This window comes from Phocoena phocoena, chromosome 16, assembly GCF_963924675.1.
Source record: "Phocoena phocoena chromosome 16, mPhoPho1.1, whole genome shotgun sequence".
Lineage (NCBI taxonomy): Eukaryota > Metazoa > Chordata > Mammalia > Artiodactyla > Phocoenidae > Phocoena > Phocoena phocoena.
The window spans coordinates 33,453,824-33,463,535 of record NC_089234.1 but is presented as its reverse complement, the minus strand read 5'-3'; positions in this window follow the sequence as shown (position 1 = coordinate 33,463,535).

Below are 9,712 nucleotides of genomic sequence, written 5' to 3'. Positions count from 1 at the left end.
AAATATGTGGTCTCTATCTTTTATCTGGGCAGAGCTCAGCCTCTCCTGTTATTCCCCTGCTATCTTCATCTTGGAGTACCTGTCCACAGAGGACAAACTCCAGCTGCTCAGCCTGGGGCCCATCTATCTCCTGCCTCAGTTTGACAGCAGATTCTACTTTTATAGGTCAAAAGAAATAAGAGCTGAGAAACGATCATTAGATTTAGAAGCTAAGAGTTGGCGGTGGCAGGAGAGAGGCGTTTCACTGGAGTGAAAAGGGAGGTCAGATGTGGTGAGAGGAGGGTGTGAAGAGTGAGTCTTCCAAAACAGCCAAGGGCAGAAACACCACTATTGGTCCAGCTAGGGAGGTTTCCCAAGCCACGGGGAGATGCTCCAAGAGAGGGGGAGTTTGAAGATGCCAGAAGGGGAGGGAATATTTGAGAGAGATTGGTTCTTCTGGAGGACATGGCCCAGAGACTGACATGCAGCTTAGAGAGGAGGTAACTTGTGGTGGTGGGGATGGAGTGATGGGGAGAGGAGGGTTGACTCTTCCTGAGAAAGGGGAGAACATGAAAGAGAGATTGTGTAAAGTTCTTGTGGTATTTAAGGTTAGAAAGAAGAGAGTTGATTCACAGGTGCTTTGGGGGGCAGGGGAGGAGAGTAGAGAGGACTTAGGTGGAGAGGAAGTGGCTGACGTGGGTACTGTCTATGGAGGAAGTCAAGTTAGGCCAAGAACCAGTGAGGCTGGTGAGAGTGGTGGTGGGTGGAGGTTGTGGCTGGAGACAGGAGCTTGGGGCTCAAGATCTTGGATACAGAGCATTTCCACAGGTCTACGTGGTGGGGGATTGGAGGTGTCTAGAGTGGGGGCAAGACTGAAAGGATCTTAGAAGGCCAAAGGTCAGGGGGGTCATGGGTCTCTCCATGAATATTGAATGAGTGATGACAGGCAAGGGTGTGTCAGGTACCAAAATCCTCCAGGAACAATGCCAAGGAAGGTAGAAGAGGATGGTGACAAAGATGAGGTGAAAACTGTGTAGGTGGTTGTGAGGGCTTCTGGTAGGAAGAGTTGGGGCAGTGGTGGTGGCTTAATAACCTGGTTGACAAAGAGTAAACCTTTGCCTCTTCCTTTTAGAGGTGGTGAGAAATACTGAGGCTTTGGGGCTCAAGACCAACCTGGCTTCTAATCCTGGCTTCCAACTTACTAGTTGTGTGACCTTGGAGACATCACCCAGGATATTTCTGAGTATTAAAACTCATCTACGGAATGGAGGTGCCACACCCACTTGGGGGGGTGTGTGTAAGGATTAAGCAAGGTCTTGACCATAACCTGGAACAGCACCCGGCACACAGCCGGTGCTCAGTAAATGGCAGCTGTCGGAAATGTCTGAGCTGGAAGACATCCAGTTATTTGGGCTACCACGTGAGGAAAAGGAGGCCCAGAAAGGCCACAGATTAGGGAAGATGATGGCGTTCCCGTGAGGTCACGGAGTGCAGGACTCTGGTGGAAACCACATGAGGGAGGGGGTGCAGGACCGGAGAGGTTCTGGAATCTGCAAAATCCCCAGCCAGGTGCTGGCTTTGGGTACAGGCCAGGTTGTGTGTGTGTTGGGGGTTGGGGGACAGGTCGCAGCTCTTTCCAGGGTGAGGAGTGCACACCGGGCCGTAAAGCTTGCCTTCTAAGTGTTTGTGACAGTGTCTTCTAATCACCCAAGTAAGCATGTTGTCTACAAGGGAAGGGGCCTTGTCCATTTGCTCTTAATCTAAACTCTGGGCATTGACCTCCCTCTTCGGTTGAAGGGATATTCCAGATTTGTTTACACCTCTGGTCCCTGAGCTTGGACCTGTCGCAGCAGCAAGTTCTTTGCGTGAAGGTTACCTTAGCTTGCATTTGACAGCACTCGTCCTTGTATGTCCAGTGTCTGATGGGAGTGAATCAGGGAATGCATAACTTCTTCTTTGTCTTTGGTGATGACACAGCCCTCTATCCATCTCTGCAGTCGGTTGGCTGTGTGGAGGTGAAGGATCCAGGTTCAGGAGTTTGACAAATGAGAGTTTAAATCCGTCTTCATCATTTAATACTGGCGATTTTCTCTAAACCACTTAAATGACTTCACAGATCCTCAACTTCCTCATCTTTAAAGTGAAAGCAATAATACCTCTTTTATTTCTTTCGACGATTGATTGGGTGACACGTAGCTGTGACCTCAGCATCGTGTCTGCCTGGCACTCTCAATAACGGTGGCTGTTTTTTTATTGTCATCATAGCGCTAGGTGTGGCAGACACACAAATTACCTTCTCTTCATTTTGTAAAGCTGATTGCCTCTCCTGTCCCACATTCTAGAAAGTGCTATGAGGGACTGAAGACATATCCCTGTTTCCCATCTCCAGGCCCCACTTTATGCCCCGTGGGTTTGGTGCTTCAGTGAAAGAAGAACCAAGCAAACGATCCTCTGGATCCCCTGATTACAACCCCGAGGCACCTTCAACCTCAGGTGTGTTTGCCCTGATGGGGCGGCCAGGTAAAGGCTTGCCGCTAATAGCCCTGGCCTTTTTTTGGGGTGCTCACCGCCAGCAGGAGAAACCCTCTGCGTGGAAATTACTTTAATTTGCAGTTGACAAAAGGCAAATTGCTGGCATTTTTTTGCTTGGAGCCTGGAATGTAACCTTGCACGGCTGCCCTAGACATTCCAGGTGATGGCTTCCATTAGCCCGGCCCAGATTTCTAGCTTAAAGGAGGGGGTGGGGGGGGGTGGGGGAAGAACGTAAGTAATTTTACAGGGGGCAAAACCCCCAATCATGATCGCATTCTACTAACTTCTGTCCCTTCGAATTCCCTCCCGCTGCTGGCAACATACAAAGCGGAGTCAATGTGACTTCCGATCATGTGTGTGTTTTTCTTTGCTTAACCTTCAATTGTGTATTTCCAGAGTCCACAGGTTCGTAACTATAAGTTGGGTGGGAGACTCCTTCCTGTGATCTACCTGTGTTGGATTTGTGTGTAAGGTCATGAGAGAAGGGCCTTCTCTGCTTTGTTCCATTGCGTGATGCCTGGGATGCAGTAAGGTCTCCGTACGTATTTGATGAAGGAATGAATGAGTGAATGAATGAATGGGTGGTTTCCAATTTTTCCCAAGGCCAGAACATCTTTGTCTGTCTAGCCATAGACTTTTTTTTTTACATCTTTATTGGAGTATAATTACTTTACAATGGTGTGTTAGTTTCTGCTTTATAACAAAGTGAATCAGTTATACATATACATATGTTCCCATATCTCTTCCCTCTTGTGTCTCCCTCCCTCCCACCCTCCCTATCCCACCCCTCTAGGTGGTCACAGAGCACCGAGCTGATCTCCCTGTGCTATGCGGCTGCTTCCCACTAGCTGTCTATTTTACGTTTGGTAGTGTATACATGTCCATGCCTCTCTCTCGCTTTGTCACAGCTTACCCTTCCCCCTCCCCACTAGCCATAGACTTCTATAGCATTCCAGAGGAAGGGCATCTTTTAGACGTGGTGCTGGTTGCCTTTCACTTAAAATATGTCCCAGAGATGCCTGTCTTGGGCGGGGTTCCTGGAATGCAGGCTGAACGGAATGCCTTGTAGACACAGGAGGAACCTGAGGCTGCTGCTGCCATCTTGTGGACAGAATTTAAAACATAGGCAAAGTGACAGCAGTAGCCCTTATATCCTTTCCGTTTCTCCAAAAGAAATCTTGGCTGATTCTTTGATGGAAAAGTCTCCTTTGCAATACATTAGGCCATATTTCCAGATCCATGCTTAACCTACTTATATTCCTCTGTTGAAATCATCATCATTATAACAACAATAATAACTCACATTTATTGAGTTCTAGGCACTGTGCTAAGTGCTTTATATTAAAAAACAACAACAAACCTTTAATGCCTATGCTGTTATTACCATCTCTACTGTAGAGAAAGGAAATTGAAGCTGCACAGCTTGTACCTGGCTAGTAAGTGAGAAGGGAGAACGAGGATTTGACCTCAGCCTGACAGGCTCTGAGCCCAACTCTTGGCCATTATACCAAACTCTTTCCTACCTTTCCAGCCCTCTATTTTGACAGTCCATCATACCTGCCATCATATCAGGTCTTAATAATTTATGTGTTTGATTCCGCAACAAGACAATGAGCTCCGTGGGAGTTGGTCAGCGCTGTTGAGAAAGGGTTTTATGTATCTCTGAGCACCAGCTATGCACCAGGACTGTGCTAGATTAAGAGAATATAAAGATCTGTTAAACTGGGGCAAAGGCCTTCCTCGTGTATGCCTACCAGGGTATCGCTAAGCCGTGGGAAAGATGTGAAGTATGTTCCCGGGATATAATTTGTAATGGAGATGACAAAGGTGGTGAACAGGGAGATTAGTCATTTAACTAGTTCTTTACAACCTTATTTTTATATGAACTGCCCACCCCCCACCCCCAGCACTGCTCAGGTGAATCTTAACTGTTCTGAAATCCATCCATACACGCGTTTCTTTGTTCCTTATGCTGTAGCACTTGGCAGAGTTGCCCTGGTGAGAAGCAGTTCTCTGCAGCTGGCGGGAGGGGAGGGAGAGTGACAACCTCTCTCTTTGAGGTTTTGTGGGATGGAAGGGGACCCAAAGGGAAGATCACGTATTCCATAGAGCCTGTATTTTGAGTTGGAGTACTCCAAACATGTTCTCTGTGTTTAGTGAAAATTTGTAGGCATTTTTCATTTGCTGCAGTACTAGACAGAATCAAAATCTGATTAAAATAAAAATTGTGAAATGAAAAGCAAAAATTAGAATAGATTTATAAATGAAAGCAAGACTTTGAACCTGCAGGTAAACCCTACAGGCTTGAAGTCCATTTCTCTGTGTATAAGGGTGTTTGGGGGTAAAAGTTCACAAAGTGCCCATGTGGTAATCCTTTATAGGGAGGCGGTATCACATGGAGTGACTAAACTCAGGACAGCTGTCTTTTCTGCTTTATTCAAGGTCCGAGGCAGGATAACCCATCGATGGCCAGGCACAAGGCCACTTGCTTCAGGGTCACGGAGATAGTAAGGCAGGGTCTCTGCTCCTGTTGGGAGCTGGCAGATTTCTCAGCCCTAAGTACCAATGTCCTGTGAGGTAACACCTGTACGGGCTAAAGACATACTTGGAGAGACAGCGGAGAGGAAAGGACAGCGTAAGAAAGAACTAGAAAAGGGAGAGGGGAGAAGCAAAGAGAAGAGACAGACTCTAGAGGAGGTGATAGGGATGACCCCCAGAGCCTCGGAGGCCCCCTGAAATGTCCACCCCAGGGGCCTGGACTCAGCTCGAACAAGCAAGTGCCCTCTTTGGGCCCTTCCAAAATGCCTGGCGGCAACCCTCTTCCTGTGGCTACTGCAGAAACATCTTACAAGCTTCCTGGGTGTCCCCAGCACTGGTATTTTTGTTCTGAGGTCAAGGGTCTTGTGAAGGAAGTGTATCACCATTATTAGTACTTTTATACCATCCTGCTCTCTGAACGTGCCAGCCTTCTTGGGTAGCAGGAGCTGGTGTGCAACCAGGTCTGGAGTGATAAGCTCACGGTGGCAGCTCCAAGTCAGAGAAAGCCTCCAAAACAAGTAAGGCAGTGGGAGCCTGGCAGAGCATGTGGCCAGGGCACTGGCTTAGACCCACTTCTGCAGAGGCGCTGTGGCTTCCATCCAGCTGAGCTTCCTGAATGTCACCCCATCTGCATGCGGGACACACAGGGACGTCACATCCCCAGGCAGCAGCAACGGGGCCTCCCCAGAGAGCACGGCTTTGATCTTTTTTCCATGTTCATAATCTAGTTCGGTATCAAAAGTTGGTGGAAAGGAAAAATACTTGGGCAAGAATTGAAAAGCTGTACTCTTCATAATAGTTATATATGTCAGCCATAAGAAGGGTCCTTCAAAGGACTGTGCTTTCCTATCACACTCTGACTTGTATCAAAAGTCATTACAAGAGGTATTTCTGCACTTGACAAAAAGTAACAACGTCAGCTACCATACATTATGGACATAGCAAATGTTACAAATTGTACTAAGATCCTAGGAGGACTTTTAAAAAATATTTTATTTTTTATTGACGTATAGTTGATTCACAATGATTCAGGTGTACAGCAAAGTGATTCAGTTATATATAGACATATATATCTCTTTGCTGATGTGTGTGTGTGTGTGTGTGTGTGTGTGTGTGTGTATATTCTTTTTGAGATTCTTTTCCATTATAGGCTATTACAAGATATTGAATATAGTTCCCTGTGCTATACATTAGGTCCTTGTTTTCTCTCTACTTTATATAGTAGTGTGTATCTCTTAATCCCCAATTGCTAATTTATCCCTTTCCCCCACTTCCTCACTGGTAACTATAAGTATGTCTTCTGTGTCTGTGAGTCTGTTTCTGTTTTGTAAATAAGTTCATTTGTATCATTTTTTTAAGATTCCACGTATAAGTGATATCATATGATATTTGTTTTTGTCTGACTTACTTCACTTAGTATGATAATCTCTAGGTCCATCCATGCTGCTGCAAATGGCATTATTGCATTCTTTTTTATGGCTGAGTAGTATTCCATTGTACATATGTACCACATCTTCTTTATCCATTCATCTGTTGATGGACGTTAAGGTTGCTTCCAGGTCTTGGCTATTGTAAATAGTGCTGCAATGAACATTGGAGTGCATGTATCTTTTCAAATTATGGTTTTCTCTGGATATATGCCCGGGAGGGGGATTGCTGGATCATATGATAACACTATTTTTCGTTTTTTAAGGAACCTCCATAGGGGCTGCATCAATTTACATCCTGGGGAGATGTTTTTATCACCTTTTGGTATAAGAGATGCTTGTTTTCTTCTTTGGACCTGGTATGTTTTTATGAAATAGGTAAAAACAGCCATGTGATATTCTTTTCCTCACCTTAGCATCCTGGACATTCCAAGCCACTTTTTTTTTTTTTTGAATTTTATTTAACTTTATTTTATTCAGCAGGTTCTTATTAGTCATCCATTTTATACACATCAGTGTATACACGTCAATCCCAATTCATCACACCACCCCCCACCTCCCCACCGCTTTCCCCCCTTGGTGTCCATACGTTTGTTCTCTACATCTGTGTCTCAATTTCTGCCCTGCAAACTGGTTCATCTGTACCATTTTTCTAGGTTCCACATATATGCGTTAATATACGATACTTGTTTTTGTCTTTCTGACTTACTTCATTCTGCATGACAGTCTCTAGATCCATCCACGTCTCTACAAATGACCCAATTTCGTTCCTTTTAATGGCTGAGTAATATTCCATTGTATATATGTGCCACATCTTCTTTATCCATTCATCTGTCAGTGGACACGTAGGTTGCTTCCATGTCCTGGCTCTTGTAAATAGTGCTGCAATGAACACTGGGGTGCATGTGTCTCCTTGGATTATGGTTTTCTCTGTGTATATGCCCAGTAGCGGCATGCTGGGTCATATGGTAATTCTATTTTTAGTTTTTTAAGGAACCTCCATACTGTTCTCCATAGTGGCTTTATCAATTTACATTCCCACCAACGGTGCAAGAGGGTTCCCTTTTCTTCACACGCTCTCCAGCATTTGTTGTTTGTAGATTTTCTGATGATGCCCATTCTAACTGGTGTGAGGTGATACCTCATTGTAGTTTTGGTTTGCATTTCTCTAAAAATTAGTGATGTTGAGCAGCTTTTCATGTGCTTCTTGGCCATCTGTATGTCTTCTTTGGAGAAATGTCTATTTAGGTCTTCTGCCCATTTTTGGATTGGGTTATTTGGTTTTTAATATTGAGCTGCATGAGCTGTTTATATATTTTGGAGATTAACCCTTTGTCCATTGATTCATTTGCAAATATTTTCTCCCATTCTGAGGGTTGTCCTTTCATTTTGTTTGTAGTTTCCTTTGCTTTGCAAAAGCTTTTACGTTTCATTAGGTCCCATTTGTTTATTTTTATTTCCATTACTCTAGGAGGTGGATCAAAAAAGATCTTGCTGTGATTTATGTCATAGAGTGTTCTGCCTATGTTTTCCTCTAAGAGTTTTATAGTGTCCGGTCTTACATTTAGGTCTGTAATCCATTTTGAGTTTCTTTTTGTGTATGGTGTTAGGGAGTGTTCTAACTTCATGCTTTTACATGTAGTTTTTCAGTTTTCCCAGCACCACTTATTGAAGAGGCTGCCTTTTCTCCATTGTATATTCTTGCCTCCTTTATCAAAAATAAGGTGACCATATGTGTGTGCGTTTATCTCTGGGCTTTCTATCCTGTTCCATTGATCTATATTTCTGTTTTTGTGCCAGTACCATATTGTCTTGATTATTGTAGCTTTATAGTATAGTCTGAAGTCAGGGAGCCTGATTCCTCCAGCTCCTTCTTTTTCCCTGAAGACTGCTTTGGCTATTCAGGGTCTTTTGTGTCTCCATACAAATTTTAAGATTTTTTGTTCTAGTTCTGTAAAAAAAAAAATGCCATTGGTTATTTGATAGGGATTGCATTGCATCTGTAAATTGCTTTGGGTAGTATAGTCATTTTCACAGTATTGATTCTTCCAGTCCAAGAACATGGTATATCTCTCCATCTTGTTTGAGGCATCTTTAATTTCTTTCATCCGTGTCTTATAGTTTTCTGCATACAGGTCTTTTGTCTCCCTAGGTAAGTTTATTCCTAGGTATTTTATTCTTTTTGTTGCAGTGGTAAATGGGAGTGTTTCCTTAATTTCTCTTTCAGATTTTTCATCATTAGTGTATAGGAATGCAGGGATTTCTGTGCAGTCATTTTGTATCCTGCAACTTTACCAAATTCATTGATTAGCTCTAGTAGTTTTCTGGTGGCATCTTTAGGACTCTCTATGTACAGTATCATGTCATCTGAAAACAGTGATACTTTTACTTCTTCTTTTCCAATTTGTATTCCTTTTTCTTTTCTGATTGCTGTGGCTAGGACTTCCAAAACTATGTTGAATAATAGTGGTGAGAGTGGACATCCTTGTCTTGTTCCTGATCTTAGAGGAAATGCTTTCAGTTTTTCACCATTGAGAATGTTGTTTGCTGTGGGTTTGTCATATATGACCTTTATTATGTTGAGGTACATTCCCTCTAAGCCCACTTTCTGGAGAGTTTTTAATCATAAATGGGTGTTAAATTTTGTCAAAAGCTTTTTCTGCATCTATTGAGATGATCATATGGCTTTTACTCTTCAGTTTGTTAATATGATGTATCACGTTGATTGATTTGCATATATTGAAGAATCCTTGCAACATAGGATAAATCCCACTTGATCATGGTATATGATCCTTCTAATGTGTTGTTGGATTCTGTTTGCTAGTATTTTGTTGAAGATTTTGGCATGTATATTCATCAGTGTTATTCATCTGTAATTTTCTTTTTTTGTAGTACCTTTGTGTGGTTTTGTGATCACGGTGATGGGGGCCTCATAGAATGAGTTTGGGAGTGTTCCTTCCTCTGCAATTTTTTGGAAGAGTTTGAGAAGGATGGGTGTTAGCTCTTCTCTAAATGTTTGATAGAATTCACCTGTGAAGCCATCTGGTCCTGGACTTTTGTTTGCTGGAAGATTTTTTATCACAGTTTCAATTTCATTACTTGTGATTGGTCTGTTCATATTTTCTATTTCTTCCTGGTTCAGTCTTGGGAGGTTATACCTTTCTAAGAATTTGTCCATTTCTTCCAGGTTGTCCATTTTATTGGCATAGAGTTGCTTGTAGTAGTCTCTTAGGTTG